Source organism: Ctenocephalides felis, unplaced genomic scaffold (genome assembly GCF_003426905.1).
Source record: "Ctenocephalides felis isolate EL2017-DRISC unplaced genomic scaffold, ASM342690v1 CF-g0.4_SCAFFOLD_03573, whole genome shotgun sequence".
Taxonomy (NCBI): Eukaryota; Metazoa; Arthropoda; class Insecta; order Siphonaptera; family Pulicidae; genus Ctenocephalides; species Ctenocephalides felis.
In genome coordinates this window covers 1,111,048-1,134,749 of record NW_020539727.1, presented here as the reverse complement: position 1 = coordinate 1,134,749, position 23,702 = coordinate 1,111,048, and the positions used below count along the sequence as shown (strand labels likewise).

Below are 23,702 nucleotides of genomic sequence, written 5' to 3'. Positions count from 1 at the left end.
TATAAATATATAAATTAGTATTTCACCCGCACATGCGCGAGTTGAACTCACATTCGCCAAATGAGCCGGTAAATATGCACATTTACCGTAACAATGATAAACTATTATTTTCTAGTTCTACTAATAAAAATTAAAATAATTTTGTTTACTATCTATAAAATTCAGTCAAATACTATTCTAAATTACACTAAATTTGCGGATAAATTACAGAATATTCAAGCAAAAATTTATTTTCCATATGAAATTCGAAAATCGGTTGAAACCGGTTTCTTAGTAAAATTAAAATTTGAAAACCGGTTCTCTGAAATGTCGGTTTTTGTATAAACCCTAGTATTTAGTAATATTTATAATTTATGAAATTAAGTAAATATTGGATCCTGATAATCTAATGAAAGCCTTGGAAATAGAGTATCATAAAATAATGCTCTTTCGTAACCTTCAATGAAATAGTTTAACTAGCAGTTTGTTCTATTTTTATTAGATATATTTTGTGTTAAATCTGATAAGAGAATTTAAATGATTTTAATCTAGCTTTTTGCTTAAACAAATGTTTCAACAGCCCAAAGAGAATCATAAAATTGTGCAACTCTTCTTGAAATGAATAGCAAGTTTGAACTTGTGCTCCGCGCCTTAAAAAATAACAAAACAAAAAAATCGTTGCGGTCGAACGTGACTTGAGTTCTTTAATTAACCTTCATATAATTTCGCAGTTTATTTTATGTGCCATCAAAAACCAGCAAATATATATTCATGTATGAAGAAATGAATATTAGTCAAATCCTTTTAAAGAATTTGATTAGAAATGAATTTAAAATGTAAAGTTCTGCTCTAAAACAACTCAAACAATTCTATACGTTAGAGTATCTGAAACTTGCTTTTATCTAAAACTAGTGGTGCAAGGCACTACGAAAATTGCTGGAACTTTCCGTACCGTATTGAAATATCCGAGGTAATTTAATGTTTTCAAATAGATTATTATAAATACTATAACCTTTATTATTCGCATTATATTGTCAAAATAATAGAGTTTATAAATTTACATAAAAAGTCAATATATATAACCTAATCAAGCAAAGTTATAATGAAGGACTTTATCTCATATTTTTATGAAATATGTAAGCTGAATTGCACAGCTAAAATTATTTGTATGTAAAAAGTATGTAAGAAAGTTTTAAAATTTTAGCTAGAATTGAAATTAAAATCTGAATCATTTTCGATATTTAAAAAAAATGTTTTTTGAAAATTAAAAAAACTAGTTGGTATTGGTATTTTGCCTTGAGGAAAGTTACATGAACTTCCCGATATGTGTAATTAATTGACTTAATCAATAAAAAATAAATTGATTTTGAGTAATTAAAAGTATTCCGAGTGGAAATGATTACACATAATTGAAAATAAACAAACACGGAGTATTTTTTAAAAGCAAATCTTCAAAAATCAATAATTTTTATAATTGAACCAGTTTCAGTAGGACATTAATGGTTTAGTATGTTCATTAGGACCAAGTACTCTATTGTTATACCAAGTGAATCGTCTAATTTTAATTTTAACAAACGTCAAAAAAACTACTCATTTTCTCACACATACTTTCCAAATTTGGTCTCATTCGATGCAGAATGGCTTGAAACGTCGAGAAAACATAAAATTAGCAAAGCAGATTTTTTGATGAAAACATAAACTTCTCCTTCAGGAAGTTAAAAAGCAAAATTTAATATAGAAAAAATATCATTTCCAAAAACTTATCGATTTTTCATACTATAAACACAAGCAAATTATTTATATAATATAAATATTTTGTATCATTTGAATCGGATGCTTCGTTCTCTCAATAACTGTCATTTTGTGCACTTTTAGCATTTTATCTCCAAAACGGCTAGACCTGCCTTTGCCAAAAACTAATCACCATGTCTCCTCATCATTACAAATTGAATACTTTTTGAATAATACAAATCGGATGCTCTTTTCTATCAAAAACTTTATTTTTACTTTCTGCACACTTTGCTCGAAATCTTGGAAACGGCTGGAACTACTTCTGCTAAAAACTAATCACAATCTTTTTCGAACAATTCAAACCAGTTGATCCAAAATCGTGGACAAAAATTGTATCCACACAAAACACTCTCACACACATACATATATCCATTTTTGCTAAAACAGTCTACTATTGATGTAACTTTTTACTCATTAAAGAGATTAAAAATGAGAAAAACTGTCAATATCAATTTACATTCTGATTTCGATGTGTTAATAATGATGCAAAAAGTTAAACTAGTGGGGTGTATGGCATCGTGCCTTAAGGCAAATTGCTGGAACTTCCCGTACCGTAACAAAATATTAGAAGAATACTGAATATTTTCTAATAGATTATTATTAATATTGTAACATTGTCTAATATTTATAGGATCTATATAAACTGAATTGCAAAGTTGAAATTATTTGTTTAAAGTATATTAGAAATATAGTCAGAATTAAAAATAAAATCTGAATTATTTTCCATATACAAAAAAATTAAAAAAAAAATGAAAAAAAAGTTGAGACATTTTTTTTTCCAAAATCTATTATTTTGTTAAGACAAACAGAAAGTTCTTTGAATCATTTAAATCGAACGCTTAATTCTCTAAAAACTGCCATTTTTTGCACATTTAGCTCTGTATCTTCAAAATGGCTGAGCCTGCCATTTCCAAAAAACTAATCACCTCTTCTCCCAATCATTACGAATTGAATGTTTTTAGATCATTCAAATAGGATGCTCCGTTCTCTCAAAAACTCGATTTCTATTTTTTGCACTCTTTGCTCTTTATCTCCGTAACTGCTGGACCTGCCTTTGCCAAAAACTAATCAGCACATTTCCCTATCGAAAGGAATCGAATGTTTTCTGGACCATTCAAATCGGTTGATCCTTGCGCCTGAAAACGTTGACAAAAAATTGTATCTATGCATACATACGCACATATACACACACATCCATTTTTTATAGAGTATGCTAAAATGTTCAGAAACCTTCAAAACGTGAAAAAATGTTAAAAATTATAATAACTACTGTAATAAATGTTAAAAATTATTATAACCCTACGGGAATAATAAGATCATATTGCTCTGGTTATTTATTATATGAGCATTACTTTTTTGCCTTTTCGTTTAATAGTTTTATGAAAGTAGTCGCAACCAAATAAGGATCCAGTTACATTATAGCAGATCTGTTGATTTTTTAAATTGATAACCAATGAAATTAATTATACCTCGTCGTTCTGAGAAACGTGGGCGAATAACTATCACATCGGAATTAATTATATTATACAAATTAGGCATCGAAAATGTGGAATAACAAAATGTCCTAACATATCGTTTTTATTGCATACATAATATTTCGGTCATGACAGAAAACACATAATGTTTAACATAATTTCAATAGAACATACGAATTAAATCAATATTACAAATGTAGCGCCCATTTGTCTGCAACTGAACAGTAGAAATTTGATGAAACAACTAGTGGTGTATGGCACCTAGCCCTAAGGCAAATTGTTGGAACTTCCGATTCCGTAATGAAATATTGGAAACATATTAAATGTATTCAAATATATAATTATAAACACTATAACTTTTATTATTCGTATTTTTTATACGAAATATAACATTTTTAATCATTTAAATCGAATGCTTCGTTCTCTCAAAAACTGCCATACTTTGTACATTTAGCTCTATATATATCTGAAACGGCTGTACCTGTCTTTGACAAAATGTAATCACCAACTCTTCCCATCATTGAGAATTTAATGTTTTTTGAATCATTCAAATCGGATGCTCCGTACTCTCAAAAACTCTATTTCTATTTTCTGCACTCTTTGCTTCGTATCTCCAAAACGGGCAGACCGACCTTTTCCAAAAACTATTCAGCACGTCTCCATATCCATAGCAATCGATTGCTTTTTGAATCATACAAATCGGTTGTACCGTACGCCCGAAATCATCGATGAAAAATTGCATCCACACATACATACACATCCATTTTTTCTAAGGTATGCCAAAATGTTCGAAAACCTCTGAAACATAAAGATATGCGAAAATTTTCAATTTTGATTTTTAGACGATCACAATAATTTATCCTGCGGAATGTTAATAATTGTACTTATGTTGATTGCAAAAAATAACTAGAAAACCATATAGTTTGGAACAAAGTTTGAAAATTATTGACGTCAGAACCCTTATTTTTGTATAATTTATGTTATCGAACAAATATTAAAATTTCACAAGGCATTTCATGATTGTGCATACTTTAGAAACGATTTAAATCATTTAAGTTAATTTACTCAGAGTTAAGTAAATAATCCAAAACCACAAACAAAAATTTGATGAAAGATGATATTTTTTAAACAAGTTTTAAAGGAGCCAGAGGTCGTAAAAAGCAATCCAATGTATTCAGTCCAATCTATCAGTAAAATAATTTTAGATCAAGATAAAGTTTAAGTTTCCTACCAAGAAATGTGGGCGATTATAAAAACCACTATTTTTTGTCCAGTATTGCGTTATATCCGTGAGATTTACTCTTACGACATACTTTTCGAATTTGATTTATTTGCCATAAGGTGAACTCTGATTATTAATTCAACTCATCAAACAAAATCGAATGAAATCCGAGAGCACATAAATCTATTTTAGCAAAAATTGATATAAAATTCATTAAATTAAAATAAAACAGTTAAGTTTTATGACATATGCATAATTTTGCTATTTGTTTTAATCAACTTTAGGCGTTCTGGAATGACCATAATGGTAAACTTGTCAGTCATATGTTAATTGAATTAGTGTTTTTTAATATAAATGATAAATTATATTTTAAAGCAAATCGAAAATGAAATGATGTATATACATAGATTTTATACTATTCATTAACTTCCCGAAGGAACGACGTTTCAAGCTATTCTGAATCGAATGAGACCAAATTTGGAAAAAGTATGTGCGTGTGTGTGTATGTGAACAGATTTTTTGCCGTAAATCGACGTTCTCTCGAAAACGGCTGGGCCGATTTAAAAAATTTAAAAGCCATTCAATGTGTCTCCACGAGGACTACCGTTTGTCAGTTTTGTGAGACCAAGACGTTTCTTTATAAATAGCAGAAAAGTGAAAAAAGTTTCGTCCACGTTTTAGTCCACAATTCTGAACCGTTTATGAAAATTCAAAAACCGTTCGAAAGATATTGGTTGCAAATCGTGCTGATTAGTTTTTGGTAAAGATCGGCCGGGCCGTTTTCTTGTAATAAAGTATTAAAAACATTTTTTTCGATGATTTTTATTATTATTTTTTTGACGTTAGATACTATAGCCTTCTAGATCATACTAAAATATTACAGCCCTACGACAATTGGTTTAACTTTGAACCGATTTCAGAAATTTAAAAGCCATTTGATGTATTTCGATGAGGACTATCGTTTGTCAGTTTTGTGCGACGATCTGCCAAGCCGTTTCTTTGTAATTTGAAAAAAAGTGTTAAACTTTTCGTCCATATTTAAGCTCATCCTACCGAACCGATTTTAAAAATCAAAACCTGTTCGAAAGATATTAGCTGGGATTAGAATGGTACTGATTAGTTTTAGGTGAAAATCTACCGAGACGTTTCCTTGTAATTAACTGTTGAAAAAAAATTAAGCCAATTTTTATGGATTTTTTTAGCGATATATATAATGATCTTATAGAACTTACTGTAATATTACGGCCTTACGACAAGTAGTTTAATTTTAAAAATTCATCAAATTTTGAAAAAAAACAGTAGTTTTTTTGACGTTAGCTAAAATTAAAATTAGACGATTTACTTGGTATAACAATATAATACTTGGTCTTAACAAACTTACTAAACCATTAAAATCCTACTGGTTCAAATATAATAATAGTTCATTTTTGAAAAGTTGCTTTTTGAAAATACTCCGAGTTAACGTGTTCGTTCGTTTTCAATTATGTGTAACAAATCCACTCATAAATTAATTTATTTTTTATTGATTAAGTCGATTATTTACGCATATCGGAAAGTTCATGTAACTAGCCTCAAGGCTAAATAACAATACCAACTAGTTAACTTCCCGAAGGAGAAGTTTGTTTTCATCAAAAAATCCGAATTGCTAATTTTATGTTTTCTCGACGTTTCAAGACATTCTGAATCGAATGAGACCAAATTTGGAAAAAGTATGTGTGTGTGTGTATGTGTGTGTGTATGTGTGTGTGTGCGTGTATGTGAACAGATTTTTTGCCGTAAATCGATGTTTTCTCCAAAACAGCCCTACGACAATTGGTTTAAGTTTGAACCGATTTCAAAAATTTAAAAGCCACTCGATGTGTCTCGATGAGGACTATTGTTTGTCAATTTTGTGCGACGATCGACCAAGCCGTTTCTTTATAAATCGCAGAAAAGTGAAAAAATTTTCGTCTACGTTTTAGCCCGCAATTCTGAATCGATTTTGAAAATTCAATAACCGTTCGAAAGATATTGGTTGGGAATCGTGCTGATTAGTTTTTGGTAGAGATCGGCCGGGCCGTTTTCTTGTAATAAAGTTTAAAAAAAAAATTCGTCGATTTTTATGATTATTTTTTTGACGGTAGATACCATAGTCTTCTAGATCATACTAAAATATTACGGCCCTACGACAACTGGTTTAGCTTTAAAAATTCGTCAAAATTTGCAAAAATTAGTATGGTCTTTTTGGCATTTGTCAAAATTAGAACTTTCGTCAACGTTTGCTCAAAAACGCCTGAACCGATTTCAGATATTTAAAAAGCATTTGATGTATCTCGATGAGGATTATCGTTTCTCAGTTTTGTGCGACGATCGGCCGAGCCGTTTTTTTATAATTTGGAAAAAAGTGTTAAACTTTTTGTCCACAATTAAGCTCATACTACCGAACCGATTTTAAAAAATCAAAAACTGTTTGAAAGATATTAGTTGGGAATGATACTGATTAGTTTTAGGTGAAAATCTACCGAGCCGTTTTGTTGTAATTAACTGTTGAAAAAAAAATTTAGGCCGATTTTTAATGAACTTTTTTTGGCGATATATATCATGGTCTTATAGAACTTACTGAATTATTACGGCCTTACGACAAGTAGTTTAATTTTAAAAATTCATCAAAGTTTGAGAAAATGAGTAGTTTTTTCTGACATTTGTTAAAGTTAAAATTAGACGATTTATTTGGTATAACGATAGTGTACTTGGTCTTGAACATAGTAAACCATTAAAGTCCTACGGAAACTGGTTCAATTATAATTATTGATTAATTAAAATTATTGATTTTTGAAAATTTGCTTTTAGAAATTGCAATGATGTGTAATAAGTCCACTCGGAATACTTATAATCACTCATAAATTAATTTATTTTTTAATCGATTATTTACACATATCGGGAAGTTCATGTAACTTGCCTCAAGGCTAAATACCAAACAACTAGTTTATATTATATTTTGATCTTCATATTTTTATTATTAATTTTTTGTAAATCAAAACATCATTTGCAAGCAAACCAGTGAAATTGCTTGACTGTCTTTGTAAAAATTTGAATCTGATGAATTAAGTTTTTTTAATGGGAACAAGAACTTCTAACAGCAGATACTGTGAAGATACTTTATTTCTTCGGCTTTCTTTTCTAAACAGTAATGTTAAACATACTGCAGCAATCTCACTGTTAGCATTTGCAAACATATTTGGATCTATATTGTTAAGTAAAAATTTACTGTTGCTTAATATCTTAGTTGTCCAAAATGGGAATTTGAATGAGACAGAAAGTTATACCATAAAATAATAAAAACATTATAATTTGGAATATATATATATATATATATATATATATATTTATATATACATATATAGAATTTTTATACTACATTTTTTATAGTTTTATAAAAAATATTTTTAAATTGTTCAGTTTGCCACACATTACAATGGTGGTATAAGTGTACTATCACCGTTGCGCCGTCAGGCTCTGACTTGTTTAAACATCTATCGTCAGGTAGATACTTGAATATCAAAATGTTTTATGGAATATTTCGAATGGTCATTTTCTTCTATTGATTCCGGTTATAAATTTTTTCATATTTTATTTTAATATATAAAATGAACGATTTTAATTGTGTACCAAAACCTAGTGTTTTGTGCACAATTCAGTTCAAATATACAAAAATTTATAGTAGCGATGAATGATGACTAGGGAATGCAATACCGATGAAAAATTTCAATACCGGAATTTCGGTAATTTTTCATTTTAAAACCGGAATGCCGGGATTTTTATTATCTTAAACAAACGTAAACAAAATTGAAAGTTACTAGAACTAATATAAAAAAATGCATATACAACTACAACTATATTCAACTAAACAATAAAATAAAACAATAAGTTTATTTTTTTAAATAATAATTTAACAAAATTATATCCAATTTAATAAATTCATTATCACTATCGAGTATGTTGAGTACTTTTCACCAAAAACAAACTTATATGTAAGAAAGACCAAAAACTCATAAAAGATCACATTACATTATTATAATAAACTGTAATGTCTGTATCCGATGTGTTAAATTAGCACAATCTCCAATATTTAAAAAAATAATTTTTTACACTAATTTAAGATCGGATACTTTGTCGAGATAAATAATAAGTTACTATAATTGTTGAGTATTGTTATTTAAAACAATGTGATGCTTCTATAGTAATCCAAACTTCGAAACATTTTAGAAAAATAATATTTTATAATTGTAATAAAAAGAAAAATATTTAGTAATTATCATCATTATTATGCATAAAGTTAGAAAAAAAATAAAGATTACGCAGAGATAATCTGTATGATATAAAATATTTTGTCGCAAATATCACTTAAAAAACCGTTACATTTTTACATAAGATGCAACAAACATCATAACCTATCAGTCCAATTCCATTTATTGTAACACTATATGAAGCCCTTAGTAAAGCAATAAATATTCAGTTTAATGACGTGTTGAGATAATATTTGGCATTTGTTTATCCTATAGAATCACTTGAAGATATAGCTGTTTATGCGATTATGGAATTTAAAGATGAATTTGTTCCGAGAAATTTAAACTTTAGTGTATTATGTATCAAATAGCGCTTATGTAAAAATACCGATAATACCGGTATTTTTCGGGTAAATACCGGTAAAAATACCGCCGAAAAATCAGGCAGTTTACTGGTAATTGGGTATATCGGTATACCGGTATTGCATTCCCTAATGATGACCTAAAATGAATAAAAAAATCGATTTATTCAAATTCTTCAAAATTTCAATTTTTAACTTTCCGAGTAATTTGCTATATTTTTAATGCACAAGTCCAAACCAAAATTTGTGTGTGTATAACGGTGTAATTGTATTTTGACCTTGAATTTGAAGTAAAGAGCGGGCTCGTCCAGAATTTAAACCCGGGACCTCCTGCACCCTAAGCGGAAATCATAGCCCTACACCCACGAGCCACGTGTTCTACCCAGATCTTGTTTGTGTTGGATATAAATTTATGAGTGCTTATTACATTGGGTGACGAGCGTGCTCTACAAATAACTTATGTGTATGTTTAGAAGAAACTTGTTCAATTTTTTTTCAAATTTGATTTTTTTGAATTTTTTTCAAAGTTTTCAATTTTTTTTAAAAGTTTGAAATTTTTGGAATTTCTGAAAAAATCGTTTTTTTAAATTTTTTGAGAATTTGAAAATTATTGAAAATATCTTATTTTTTTTGAAAATTTCGAAACATTCTCAAATTGATTATTGATATTTTCGAAATTTTGAATATGATGAAAAATTTCGAAAATTTGAGTTTTTGAAACTTTAAATTTTTTTTTGAAAATTTTGAATTTTTTTTTGAAAATTTTCGAAACTCCGTAATTTTTTGTGAAATCATTTTTTGCACAACGTCTACACAAACAAAAGGTTTTTTCAATCAATCTAATCGGATGATCCGCTTCCTCAAAAACTGCATAATCAATTTTACATCCTTTGCGCTCCATACCTCCGGAACGGCAAGATGTGCCTTTTGCAAAAACGTCTGGCGATCGAGTACGAACCGAATGTTATTTCAATAATATAAATCGGTTATTCCATACTGTTAAAAATGTCGAGGTCATTTGTTTGAACCATATAAATAAACTTCAAAATTAAAATCTTGGTACGGAACCCAAAAAAATGACACAAATTGTGTACACATTATTAAAATATCTATTAAATATCTGACAATTTGATTATGTCCAACGAACTTTTTTAACCGCCAAATGGCATTTTTAAAACTTTTTTTTATTGAGAGTTTGTAACCGCTGGACCTGTCTTTCTCAAAATTTAAACAGTTCTTCATTTAGCCAATACAAATAGAATGTTTTATGAATTATTCAAATCGGAAATCGGAAGCTCTCTCAAAAACTGAATTACGATTTTTGGCTCTTTTTGTCCCGTAAACGGCAAGACCTGCCTTTGTCACAAACTTATCAGCACGTCTCCTTATCAATACAAATAGAGTGTTTTTTAAATTATTCAAATTGATTATTCCATACTTTCTAAAATGTCGAGAACAATTGTTAGAATCATATACGTGAATTTTTAAATTAAAAATCTTGGTACACAAAAATTGTGTACACATTATTAAAATCTATGTAAAATACATGATAATTTGATGTGCATATGTCTAATAAACTGTTTTGACCGCCAAATGGCATTTTTTTGCACTTCCAAAAATTTGAACAGTTCTTCGTTTAGTCAATATAAGTAAAATGTTTTTTGAATTACTCAAATCGAACGTTTCGTTCTCTCAAAAACTGATTTATCATTTTCATTTTTTTACCCCGTATCTCCGAAACAGCTAAACCTGCCTATGCTAAAAACTAATAAGTACGTCTCCTCATCAATACGAATGGTTGATCCGTGTTCCTGAAATCGTCGATGAAAATTTGTATCCGCACAAACACACACACGCACATACATACACCAGATATTTTCCTGGTTGCCTACAATGCCTGCTTGGCAACCGGCTCTTTTCTTACGGTCTGGAAGCGGCAAAGATTGGTCCTAATAGATAAAGGTGAAGGAACCCCTAGAACACCATCGTCGTTTAAACCACTCTGCATGTTAGACATTGCCGGAAAATTGCTCGAGAAGCTCATTTCGGCTTTCAAAAAGAGCGATCGACAATCGGTGCGATTCGGAAAGTAACGGAAACGGCAAGAGAACATGGCCAGGTAGTCTTTTAAAGCCCGTAAGGTGTGTCCCCTTCTTACATTCGACATTAACGTCTTTAACAGTGCGAATTTGGAGGATATTTTAAACGCCTTCTTTAGAGCATAATTTTGACGTAAAGCCAGAAAATCTAGGATTGATAGATGACTACCTCGATGAGAGAAAGTTGATAGTGAAAACGACGGAAGGTCCAAGAACACGATGTTACAGGCTCAATTTTGGGAGCCGATTTATGGAACGCTGTCTACAACGAGCTCATGGAGATCCATTTTCTGAAGCAGGTGGAGCTCACGGGCTTTGCGGGCGACGTCGCAGGTACGATTGTAGCAGACAGCACTGAGGAGGCAGAAATACTCTTTCGAAAGACCGTCGATACCATAGAGACCTGATTTGAAAACCACGAGATGGTTGTCTTGATTCGACAAAAATGTTGCGGGTAATGATAGATGAGAAGCTCTTCTTCCGGGTACACCTCGATAGTGCATGCTTAAAAGCCAACAAGATGGTATTCAAATTGTCAAAGATTATGGTCAACTGCATAAACCTAAAAACGACGAGTACTGCTATACGGAGTGGAGATATTAGCGGATATATCCTCAAACGGCGCTAAAGAGCGGTAGTGTGAAGACGAGGAGCTGTGAGAGTTAGGTGTCTATGGTATCGTCAGGTCTCCATGGAATCGTCTGTGCCTATCGCACGGTCTCAGAAGCAGCTGTGCTGGTAATAGCAGAAATCACATCGATTGACTTGCTGGCATTCGAGAGAGTGAAACTCTAAGACGCTAAAATAAGTAGCGACAATTCCAAAGAAACAAGGTTGAGAATAAAAAAGAAAACGTTACTAGAGTGGCAAAATCGGCGGTCGCCAGGAGTAACGGGCGGATGGACGGCGCGCCTGATGCCAGACATTAGCGCCTGGTTCTCTTGATAGTATTGGGACACAGATTTCTTTCTGACCCAGCTGCTGACAGGACATAGACAGTTTAATGACCATCTTTTTAAGATTGGCTTGCATAGCACGCCAATGTGTAAATACTGTCCGGACAAAATCGACGACGCTGAGCAAACGTTCCTTGAATGTGCTCGGTGGCAAGACTATAAAAACAACACCGCAAACATTATAGGCACGAGGCTCACCCCTTCAAGCCTTGTGACCTACACGATGAAACAAGAAGAAAACTTGTTAGCTGTAGCAGCTTATGCACAGCAAATTTTGAAAGATAAAACCGGAGAAAAGCACTAGTAGTCGGAAGCAGGCGTTGCAAGGCGCAGCACGGACTGGATCATGTTGGACTGGATTGGAACATGCTAACGCAGTCCTCGCCGTACCATCTGCAGTAAGAAGGAAGAGGAGTGTTTTTTTAGTGGGTAAAAATCCCCACACTACTGTTCATCGTTATCTGCTGTAGAATGGACAACGAAGTATCAACGATGGCAATGACTTATAATAATTTTTCTTTGCATCTCTATAAAAAAAACACAGGCACACACATATATACATCCATTTTTTCTAAGGTATGCCAAAATGTTTAGAAGGTTTTGACACGTAAAAATATATAAAAAATTTTATTTTAGATTTTTTGCGATTACTATAACTTACCATACGAAAAGTTAATAAATTGTGCTCGAATTTAAATGAAAGTCTGCACCCCAAGCGGTCATTATTTCCTAGACCAACGAGCCACGGGTTCTACCCAGTGCGTGTCTGTGTTGGATCCAATGTAAAACATTTTAGTAAATAATAAGTGCTCGAATTTAAAGAAAAGTCCGGGTTCGTCCGGGATTTAAACCCGGGACCTGCCGCACTTAAAGCAGCATTCATATCCCTAGACCAACGTGCCACAGGTTCTAGTGCGTGTTTGTGTTGCATCCAATGTACAACATTGTAGTAAATAATATGTGCTCGAGTAAAGAAAAGTCCAGGTTCGTCCGGGATTTGATCTTGGAGTCTACCTAATGCGTGTTTGTGTTGGGTCCAATGTACAACATTGTAGTAAATAATATGTGCTGGGCTCGTCCGGGATTTCAACCCGGACCTCCCGCGCTGTAAACGGAAATCATACACCTAGACCAACGATCCACTGGTTCTACCCAGTGCGTGCTTGGGTCGGATCCAATAAACAACATTGTAGTAAATGATATGTGCTCGCTCCAATTTACAACATTGTAGTAAATAATATATCCTCGATTCATTATACAACATTGTAGTAAATAATATGTGCTCGAATTTATTGAAATGTCCGGGTTCGTCCTGGATTTGAACCAAATCCAGGATCTCCCGCACCCAAACCGGAAATCACACCCCCTAGCCTAGACCAACGAGCCAATGGTTGTACCTAGTGTTAGATCGAAATATCGAGTACTGAGTAAATATCGATACTTCGCGGTCGATAGTGAGTACTTTTGGTATCGATTTTTTAGCTCGATATATTTGCCAATATCGATCTTTTACGTCGATAGTACTCAAAAAGAATCGACAGCGTAATCTATGAACCCCGCTTATCGACCAACTATGAAAACCAACCATTTTGCCGAATGCAATGCAATAGTCTCTCTAGGTGGTCATAATTGTTCAGAGAAGTGTCAAAAAATGATCCCGAAGGGTCATTAGTCTCAGAATTTATTGCTCAAAAACCCAAAATGGATATGACCACACTAATAACTAAAGATGTTTATTTATTACTCTTTTGTAAAATGAAACGCCTTTTTAAAGTACCAAAATGTTTTATAAAAACATATTCAACAATCGAAGTATGATTATTTCAAATAATAATATTCATCAATTTCAATATATTAGTATTTTGCGTAACAAAGAATCGAAATATAATTATTTCAAATAATAATATTCATCAATTTCAATATAATAGTATTTTGCGTAAAAAAGAATCGAAATATAATTATTTCAAATAATAATATTCATCAATTTCAATATAATAGTATTTTGCGTAAAAAAGAATCGAAATATAATTATTTCAAATAATAATATTCATCAATTTCAATATATTAGTATTTTGCGTAAAAAAGAATCGAAATATAATTATTTCAAATGATAATACTCATCGATTTCAATGCGTTATTATTTTTCTTTCTAAAAGTATGTGAATTGTAAGTTGAAGTAAAGTACTTGTAAATTAAAAATTAAATAAACAATTTAAAAAAGAACAGAAAAGCAATATTTTCTTTGTGGTACGTGAATCTTAAAATGTCTCGTTTTCAGTTTGTGCACATTATGAACATATTTTAGGAATCGGATTTCAACTGACCTTTTCTGAATGAATGACAACAAAACTAAAGAATACTTTCTTTAGTATAGTGGGCAAAAAACTTTTAGAAAATAATAAATTAATTTGGTTCTTGTGGCAATTGTTTGCACTGAAAAATATTAAAAATATGATTGTGTTTAAAAATACTTAAAAAGTATTGCTTTTTGAATATAGTATCAGACTATTATATTGTTTTAATCAAAAATAATCAACTATTATAACTTGTCTTTTTTTTGAAAAATTATAGAATTTGAAATTAGTATTGAAAAATTACTGTTAAAATTTTACAATATTGAAAATGATTCTGATTTAACACATCAGATTATAAGCAATAGAATTCATTCTAATATTGTGATATGATATTTAATGAGTTTTAAATCTTTCTTGCACTTATGTTTGATTTTTATGAAAAGTACTCCAAATTCGATATTGAGTTCTATCGATACTTTCACCACGATATTTTTTTGGCATCGATATTTTGATTAGATACTTTTCAAAGTACTCAATATCGATCTTTTGCCTCGATACTTCTAACACTAGTTGTACCCAGTGCGTGTTTGTGTTACATCCAATAAACAATATTGTAGTAAATAATATGTACACGAATTTAAAGAAATGTCCGAGCTCGTCCGGGATTTGAACCCGGAACCTCCAGCACCTTAACCGGAAATCATACCCCTAGAGTTAGACCAACGAACCACGGGTTCTAATCAGTGCGTGTTTGTGTTGGATCCAATGTACTTGAATGTATTGAAGTAAATAATATGTGCTAAAAGTTAAAGAAAAGTCCGGGCTCGTCCGGGATTTGAACCCGGGACATCCCGTATCCTAAGCACATGATTTGCCACTTACGTTTATTATATAAAATTTACATAAAATATTCTAAATTACATTGGCGTTCACAGAAGATTAGCAAATGATTGAAAAGATGAATTTTAAACTTATACATTTTGGAGATTAGATTTGAAGATGTTGCCAGCTCGGCGGCCGACGGCAGACTGACCTGTTTTAATGTTTTAATAATTTAAATTAAACTAAAATGCTTAGTTAAACATAATTACAAAGATCTTTTTAAAAGGATTGTTCACGTGTAAAATATTGCTGAATTTTCTAGATGCATTTGTATGAGTAAATTATTGGGAAAAAAAATATAATATTTCAATGAAGTTTAATAATCTTGCGAAAAAATATATTTTAATTCATTAATGTCCAACATAATACTAATTTAATTTTTAGATTATAGCACAACAAATATTCTAAATTACATTGGCGTTCACAGAATATTAGCAAATGATTGAAAAAATGAATTTTAAACTTATACATTTTGGAGATTACATTTGAAAATGATGCCACCTCGGCGGCAGACTGACCTGTTTTAATGTTTTAATAATTTAAATTAACGACAATATTTTGAGCAAAATCTCTAGTGAAAATCTCAAGAATCAAAGCTCCTTTAGAACAGAAGAAAAATGAAATCCAATGCTCCGCCGAGATTCGAACTCACGATCGACTGAGAGAATATTTTGAGAAAAATCTCTTGTGAAAATCTCAAGAATCAAATCTGCTTTAGAACAGAAAAAAATCAAATCCATGGCTCTGGCGAGATTCGAACTCACGATCTTCTGTTTATTAGACAGGCGCTTTAACCAACTGAGCCACGGTGCGGTTGTTTTTACAAACAGATTTACTCAAGTTAACGATAATATTTTGAAGAAAATCTCTTTTGAAAATCTCAAGAATCAAGGCTCCTTTAAAACAGAAAAACATCAAATAAAAGGCTCCGGCGAGATTCGAACTCACGATCTCCTGTTTACTAGACAGGCGCTTTAACCAACTAAGCCACGGCGCCGTTGTTTTCACAAACAGATTTACTCAAGTTAACGACAATATTTTGAAGAAAATCTCTTGTGAAAATCTCAAGAATCAAGGCTCCTTTAGAACAGAAAAAAATCAAATCCAAGGCTCCGGCGAGATTCGAACTCACGATCTCCTGTTTACTAGACAGGCGCTTTAACCAACTAAGCCACAGCGCCGTTGTTTTTACAAATAGATATACTCAAGTTAACGACAATATTTTGAGAAAAATCTTGTGAAAATCTCAAGAATCAAGGTTCCGTTAGGACAGAATAGAAAAAAATCAAATCCAAGGCTCCGGCGAGATTCGAACTCATGATCTCCTGTTTACTAGACAGGCGCTTTAACCAACTAAGCCAAGGCGCCGTTGTTTTGACAAACAGATTTATTCAAGTTAACGACAATAATTTTGAGAAAAATCTTTTGTAAAAATCTCAAGAATCAAGGCTCCTTTAGAACAGAAAAAAATCAAATCCAAGGCTCCGGCAAGATTCGAACTCACGATCTTCTGTTTACTAGACAGGCGCCTCAACCAACTAAGACATGGCGCCGTTGTTTTCACAAACAGATTTACTCTAGTTACCGACAATATTTTGAGAAAAATCTCTTGTGAAAATCTCAAGAATCAAGTCTGCTTTAGAACAGAAAAAAATCAAATCCAAGGCTCTGACGAGATTCGAACTCACGATCTTCTGTTTACTAGACAGGCGCTTTAACCAACTAAGCCACGGTGCCGCTGTTTTCACAAACAGATTTACTCAAGTTAACGACAATATTTTGAAGAAAATCTCTTTTGAAAATCTCAAGAATCAAGGCTCCTTTAGAACAGAAAAAAATCAAATCCAAGGCTCCGGCGAGATTCGAACTCACGATCTCCTGTTTACTAGACAGGCGCTTTAACCAACTAAGCCACGGCGCCGTTGTTTTCACAAACAGATTTACTCAAGTTAACGACAGTATTCTGAAGAAAATCTCTTGTGAAAACCTCAAGAATCAAGGCTCCTTTAGAACAGAAAAAAATCAAATCCAAGGCTCCGGCGAGATTCGAACTCACGATCTCCTGTTTACTAGACAGGCGCTTTAACCAACTAAGCCACGGCGCTGTTGTTTTCACAAACAGATTTACTCAAGTTAACGACAGTATTTTGAAGAAAATCTCTTGTGAAAACCTCCAGAATCAAGGCTCCTTTAGAACAGAAAAAAATCAAATCCAAGGCTCCGGCGAGATTCGAACTCACGATCTCCTGTTTACTAGACAAGCGCTTTAACCACCTAAGCCACGGCGCCGTTGTTTTCACAAACAGATTAACTCAAGTTAACGACAATCTCTTGTGAAAATCTCAAGAAGCAAGGCTCCTCTAGAACAGACAAAAATCAAATCCAAGGCTCCGGCGAGATTCGAACTCACGATCTCCTGTTTACTAGACAGGCGCTTTAACCAACTAAGCCACGGCTCCGTTGTTTTCACAAACAGATTTACTCAAGTTAAGGACAATATCTTGAGGAAAATCTCTTGTGAAAATCTCAAGAATCAAGGCTCCTTTAGAACAGACAAAAATCAAATCCAAGGCTCCGGCGAGATTCGAACTAACGATCTCCTGTTTACTATACAGGCGCTTTAACCAACTAAGCCACGGCGCCGTTCCTTTGACAAACAGATTTACTCAAGTTAACGACAATAATTTTGAGGAAAATCTCTTGTGAAAACCTCAAGAATCAAGGCTCCTTAAGAACAAAAAAAATCAAATTCAAGGCTCTGGCGAGATTCGAACTCACAATCTCCTGTTCACTAGACAGGCGCTTTAACCAACTAAGCCACGGCGCTGTTGTCTTCTCAAACAGATTTACTCAAGTTAACGACAATATTTTGAGGAAAATCTCTTGTGAAAATCTCAAGAATCAAGGCTCCATTAGAATAGAAAAAAATCTAATCTTAGGCTCCGGCGAGATTCGAACTCACGATCTCCTGTTTACTAGACAGGCGCTTTAACCAACTAAGCCACGGCGCCGTTGTTTTCACAAACAGATATACTCAAGTTAACGATAATATTTTGAGGAAAATCTCTTGTGAAAGTCTCAAGAATCAAGGCTCCTTTAGGACAGAACAGAAAAAAATCAAATCCAAGGCTCCGGCGAGATTCGAACTCACGATCTCCTGTTTACTAGACAGGCGCTTTAACCAACTAAGCCACGGCGCCGTTGTTTTCACAAACAGATTTACTCAAGTTAACGACAATATTTTGAGAAAAATCTTGTGAAAATCTCAAGAATCAAGGTTCCGTTAGGACAGAATAGAAAAAAATCAAATCCAAGGCTCCGGCGAGATTCGAACTCATGATCTCCTGTTTACTAGACAGGCGCTTTAACCAACTAAGCCAAGGCGCCGTTGTTTTGACAAACAGATTTATTCAAGTTAACAACAATAATTTTGAGAAAAATCTCAAGAATCAAGGCTCCTTTAGAACAGAAAAAAATCAAATCCAAGGCTCCGGCAAGATTCGAACTCACGATCTTCTGTTTACTACACAGGCGCCTCAACCAACTAAGACGTGGCGCCGTTGTTTTCACAAACAGATTTACTCTAGTTAAGACAATATTTTGAGAAAAATCTTTTGTGAAAATCTCAAGAATCAAGTCTGCTTTAGAACAGAAAAAAAATCAAATCCAAGGCTCTGGCGAAATTCGAACTCACGATCTTCTGTTTACTAGACAGGCGCTTTAACCAACTAAGCCACGGCGCCGTTGTTTTCACAAACAGATTTACTCAAGTTAACGACAATATTTTGAAGAAAATCTCTTTTGAAAATCTCAAGAATCAAGGCTCCTTTAGAACAGAAAAAAATCAAATCCATGGCTCCGGCGAGATTCGAACGCACGATCTCCTGTTTACTAGACAGGCGCTTTAACCAACTAAGCCACAGCGCCGTTGTTTTTACAAATAGATATACTCAAGTTAACGACAATATTTTGAGAAAAATCTTGTGAAAATCTCAAGAATCAAGGTTCCGTTAGGACAGAATAGAAAAAAATCAAATCCAAGGCTCCGGCGAGATTCGAACTCATGATCTCCTGTTTACTAGACAGGCGCTTTAACCAACTAAGCCAAGGCGCCGTTGTTTTGACAAACAGATTTATTCAAGTTAACGACAATAATTTTGAGAAAAATCTTTTGTAAAAATCTCAAGAATCAAGGCTCCTTTAGAACAGAAAAAATCAAATCCAAGGCTCCGGCAAGATTCGAACTCACGATCTTCTGTTTACTAGACAGGCGCCTCAACCAACTAAGACATGGCGCCGTTGTTTCACAAACAGATTTACTCTAGTTACCGACAATATTTTGAAAAAAATCTCTTGTGAAAATCTCAAGAATCAAGTCTGCTTTAGAACAGAAAAAAATCAAATCCAAGGCTCTGACGAGATTCGAACTCACGATCTTCTGTTTACTAGACAGGCGCTTTAACCAACTAAGCCACGGTGCCGCTGTTTTCACAAACAGATTTACTCAAGTTAACGACAATATTTTGAAGAAAATCTCTTTTGAAAATCTCAAGAATCAAGGCTCCTTTAAACAGAAAAAAATCAAATCCAAGGCTCCGGCGAGATTCGAACTCACGATCTCCTGTTTACTAGACAGGCGCTTTAACCAACTAAGCCACGGCGCCGTTGTTTTCACAAACAGATTTACTCAAGTTAACGACAGTATTTTGAAGAAAATCTCTTGTGAAAACCTCAAGAATCAAGGCTCCTTTAGAACAGAAAAAAATCAAATCCAAGGCTCCGGCGAGATTCGAACTCACGATCTCCTGTTTACTAGACAGGCGCTTTAACCAACTAAGCCACGGCGCTGTTGTTTTCACAAACAGATTTACTCAAGTTAACGACAGTATTTTGAAGAAAATCTCTTGTGAAAACCTCAAGAATCAAGGCTCCTTTAGAACAGAAAAAAATCAAATCCAAGGCTCCGGCGAGATTCGAACTCACGATCTCCTGTTTACTAGACAAGCGCTTTAACCATCTAAGCCACGGCGCCGTTGTTTTCACAAACAGATTAACTCAAGTTAACGACAATCTCTTGTGAAAATCTCAAGAATCAAGGCTCCTTTAGAACAGACAAAAATCAAATCCAAGGCTCCGGCGAGATTCGAACTCACGATCTCCTGTTTACTAGACAGGCGCTTTAACCAACTAAGCCACGGCGCCGTTGTTTTCACAAACAGATTTACTCAAGTTAAGGACAATATCTTGAGGAAAATCTCTTGTGAAAATCTCAAGAATCAAGGCTCCTTTAGAACAGACAAAAATCAAATCCAAGGCTCCGGCGAGATTCGAACTCACGATCTCCTGTTTACTAGACAGGCGCTTTAACCAACTAAGCCACGGCGCCGTTGTTTTCACAAACAGATTTACTCAAGTTAACGACAATATTTTGAGAAAAATCTTGTGAAAATCTCAAGAATCAAGGTTCCGTTAGGACAGAATAGAAAAAAATCAAATCCAAGGCTCCGGCGAGATTCGAACTCATGATCTCCTGTTTACTAGACAGGCGCTTTAACCAACTAAGCCAAGGCGCCGTTGTTTTGACAAACAGATTTATTCAAGTTAACAACAATAATTTTGAGAAAAATCTCAAGAATCAAGGCTCCTTTAGAACAGAAAAAAATCAAATCCAAGGCTCCGGCAAGATTCGAACTCACGATCTTCTGTTTACTACACAGGCGCCTCAACCAACTAAGACATGGCGCCGTTGTTTTCACAAACAGATTTACTCTAGTTAAGACAATATTTTGAGAAAAATCTTTCGTGAAAATCTCAAGAATCAAGTCTGCTTTAGAACAGAAAAAAAATCAAATCCAAGGCTCTGGCGAAATTCGAACTCACGATCTTCTGTTTACTAGACAGGCGCTTTAACCAACTAAGCCACGGCGCCGTTGTTTTCACAAACAGATTTACTCAAGTTAACGACAATATTTTGAAGAAAATCTCTTTTGAAAATCTCAAGAATCAAGGCTCCTTTAGAACAGAAAAAAATCAAATCCATGGCTCCGGCGAGATTCGAACGCACGATCTCCTGTTTACTAGACAGGCGCTTTAACCAACTAAGCCACGGCGCTGTTGTTTTCACAAACAGATTTACTCAAGTTAACGACAATCTTTTGTGAAAACCTCAAGAATCAAGGCTCCTTTAGAACAGAAAAAAATCAAATCCAAGGCTCCGGCGAGATTCGAACTCACGATCTCCTGTTTACTAGACAAGCGCTTTAACCACCTAAGCCACGGCGCCGTTGTTTTCACAAACAGATTAACTCAAGTTAACAACAATCTCTTGTGAAAATCTCAAGAATCAAGGCTCCTTTAGAACAGACAAGAATCAAACCCAAGGCTCCGGCGAGATTCGAACTCACGATCTCCTGTTTACTAGACAGGCGCTTTAACCAACTAAGCCACGGCGCCGTTGTTTTCGCAAACAGATTTACTCAAGTTAAGGACAATATCTTGAGGAAAATCTCTTGTGAAAATCTCAAGAATCAAGGCTCCTTTAGAACAGACAAAAATCAAATCCAAGGCTCCGGCGAGATTCGAACTCACGATCTCCTGTTTACTATACAGGCGCTTTAACCAACTAAGCCACGGCGCCGTTGTTTTCACAAACAGATTTACTCAAGTTAACGACAATATTTTGAGGAAAATCTCTTGTGAAAATCTAAAGAATCAAGGCTTGAACAGACAAACGTCGCCGTTGGTTTACGGACAAACAGATTTACCCAAGTTAACGACAATAATTTTGAGGAAAATCTCTTGTAAAAATCTCAAGAATCAAGGCTTCTTTAGAACAGAAAAAAATCAAATTCAAGGCCGCGGCAAGATTCGAACTCACGATCTTCTGTTTACTAGACAGACACCTCAACCAACTAAGCCACGGCGCCGTTGTTTCCACAAACAAATTTACTCTAGTTAACGACAATATTTTGAGGAAAATCTTGTGAAAATCTCAAGAATCAAGGCTCCTTTAGAACAGAAAAAAATCAAATCCAAGGCCCCGGCGAGATTCGATCTCCTGTTTACTAGACAGGCGCTTTAACCAACTAAGCCACGGCGCTGTTGTTTTCACAAACAGATTTACTCAAGTTAACGACAATATTTTGAAGAAAATCTCTTGTGAAATTCTCTAGAATAAGGCTCCATTAGAATAGAAAAAAATCTAATCCTAGGCTCCGGCGAGATTCGAACTCACGATCTCCTGTTTACTAGACAGGCGCTTTAACCAACTAAGCCACGGCGCCGTTGTTTTCACAAACAGATATACTCAAGTTAACGACAATATTTTGAGGAAAATCTCTTGTGAAAATCTCAAGAATCAAGGCTCCTTTAGGACAGAACAGAAAAAAATCAAATCCAAGGCTCCGGCGAGATTCGAACTCAGGATCTCCTGTTTACTAGAGAGGCGCTTTAACCAACTAAGCCACGGCGCCGTTGTTTTCACAAACAGATTTACTCAAGTTAACGACAATATTTTGAGAAAAATCTTGTCAAAATCTCAAGAATCAAGGTTCCGTTAGGACAGAATAGAAAAAAATCAAATCCAAGGCTCCGGCGAGATTCGAACTCAGGATCTCCTGTTTACTAGAGAGGCGCTTTAACCAACTAAGCCAAGGCGCCGTTGTTTTGACAAACAGATTTATTCAAGGTAACGACAATAATTTTGAGAAAAATCTCAAGAATCAAGGCGCCGTTGTTTTCACAAACAGATTTTCTCAAGTTAACGACAATATTTTGAGAAAAATCTTGTGAAAATCTCAAGAATCAAGGCTCCTTTAGAACAGACAAAAATCAAATTCAAGGCTCCGGCGAGATTCGAACTCACGATCTCCTGTTTACTATACAGGCGCTTTAACCAACTAAGCCACGGTGCCGTTGCTTTGACAAACAGATTTACTCAAGTTAACGAAAATAATTTGAGAAAAATCTTGTCAAAATCTCAAGAATCAAGGTTCCGTTAGGACAGAATAGAAAAAAATCAAATCCAAGGCTCCGGCGAGATTCGAACTCATGATCTCCTGTTTACTAGACAGGCGCTTTAACCAACTAAACCAAGGCGCCGTTGTTTTGACACACAGATTTATTCAAGTTAACGACAATAATTTTGAGAAAAATCTCAAGAATCAAGGCGCCGTTGTTTTCACAAACAGATTTACTCAAGTTAACGACAGTATTTTGAAGAAAATCTCTTGTGAAAACCTCAAGAATCAAGGCTCCTTTAGAACAGAAAAAAATCAAATCCAAGGCTTCGGCGAGATTCGAACTCACGATCTCCTGTTTACTAGACAAGCGCTTTAACCATCTAAGCCACGGCGCCGTTGTTTTCACAAACAGATTA

General features: G+C 33.9%; 13 non-coding genes across 13 annotated transcripts; all 13 read right to left on the bottom strand.

Moving 5' to 3' along the window:
• Positions 1-16,248: 16,248 nt before the first annotated feature.
• On the bottom strand, positions 16,249-16,322 carry Trnat-agu. The gene has a single exon. It is a non-coding gene; the product is annotated as a tRNA-Thr (tRNA).
• Positions 16,323-16,432: 110 nt separating this feature from the next.
• Positions 16,433-16,506, bottom strand: Trnat-agu. The gene has a single exon. It is a non-coding gene; the product is annotated as a tRNA-Thr (tRNA).
• Positions 16,507-17,172: 666 nt separating this feature from the next.
• Trnat-agu lies at positions 17,173-17,246 on the bottom strand. The gene has a single exon. It is a non-coding gene; the product is annotated as a tRNA-Thr (tRNA).
• Positions 17,247-17,540: 294 nt separating this feature from the next.
• On the bottom strand, positions 17,541-17,614 carry Trnat-agu. Its single transcript has one exon. It is a non-coding gene; the product is annotated as a tRNA-Thr (tRNA).
• Positions 17,615-18,262: 648 nt separating this feature from the next.
• Positions 18,263-18,336, bottom strand: Trnat-agu. Its single transcript has one exon. It is a non-coding gene; the product is annotated as a tRNA-Thr (tRNA).
• A 115-nt stretch (positions 18,337-18,451) lies between these two features.
• On the bottom strand, positions 18,452-18,525 carry Trnat-agu. The gene has a single exon. It is a non-coding gene; the product is annotated as a tRNA-Thr (tRNA).
• A 653-nt stretch (positions 18,526-19,178) lies between these two features.
• Trnat-agu lies at positions 19,179-19,252 on the bottom strand. Its single transcript has one exon. It is a non-coding gene; the product is annotated as a tRNA-Thr (tRNA).
• Positions 19,253-19,915: 663 nt separating this feature from the next.
• Trnat-agu lies at positions 19,916-19,989 on the bottom strand. Its single transcript has one exon. It is a non-coding gene; the product is annotated as a tRNA-Thr (tRNA).
• Positions 19,990-20,453: 464 nt separating this feature from the next.
• Trnat-agu lies at positions 20,454-20,527 on the bottom strand. The gene has a single exon. It is a non-coding gene; the product is annotated as a tRNA-Thr (tRNA).
• Positions 20,528-20,637: 110 nt separating this feature from the next.
• Positions 20,638-20,711, bottom strand: Trnat-agu. Its single transcript has one exon. It is a non-coding gene; the product is annotated as a tRNA-Thr (tRNA).
• An 823-nt stretch (positions 20,712-21,534) lies between these two features.
• Trnat-agu lies at positions 21,535-21,608 on the bottom strand. The gene has a single exon. It is a non-coding gene; the product is annotated as a tRNA-Thr (tRNA).
• A 96-nt stretch (positions 21,609-21,704) lies between these two features.
• On the bottom strand, positions 21,705-21,778 carry Trnat-agu. Its single transcript has one exon. It is a non-coding gene; the product is annotated as a tRNA-Thr (tRNA).
• Positions 21,779-22,534: 756 nt separating this feature from the next.
• Trnat-agu lies at positions 22,535-22,608 on the bottom strand. The gene has a single exon. It is a non-coding gene; the product is annotated as a tRNA-Thr (tRNA).
• Positions 22,609-23,702: the final 1,094 nt, after the last annotated feature.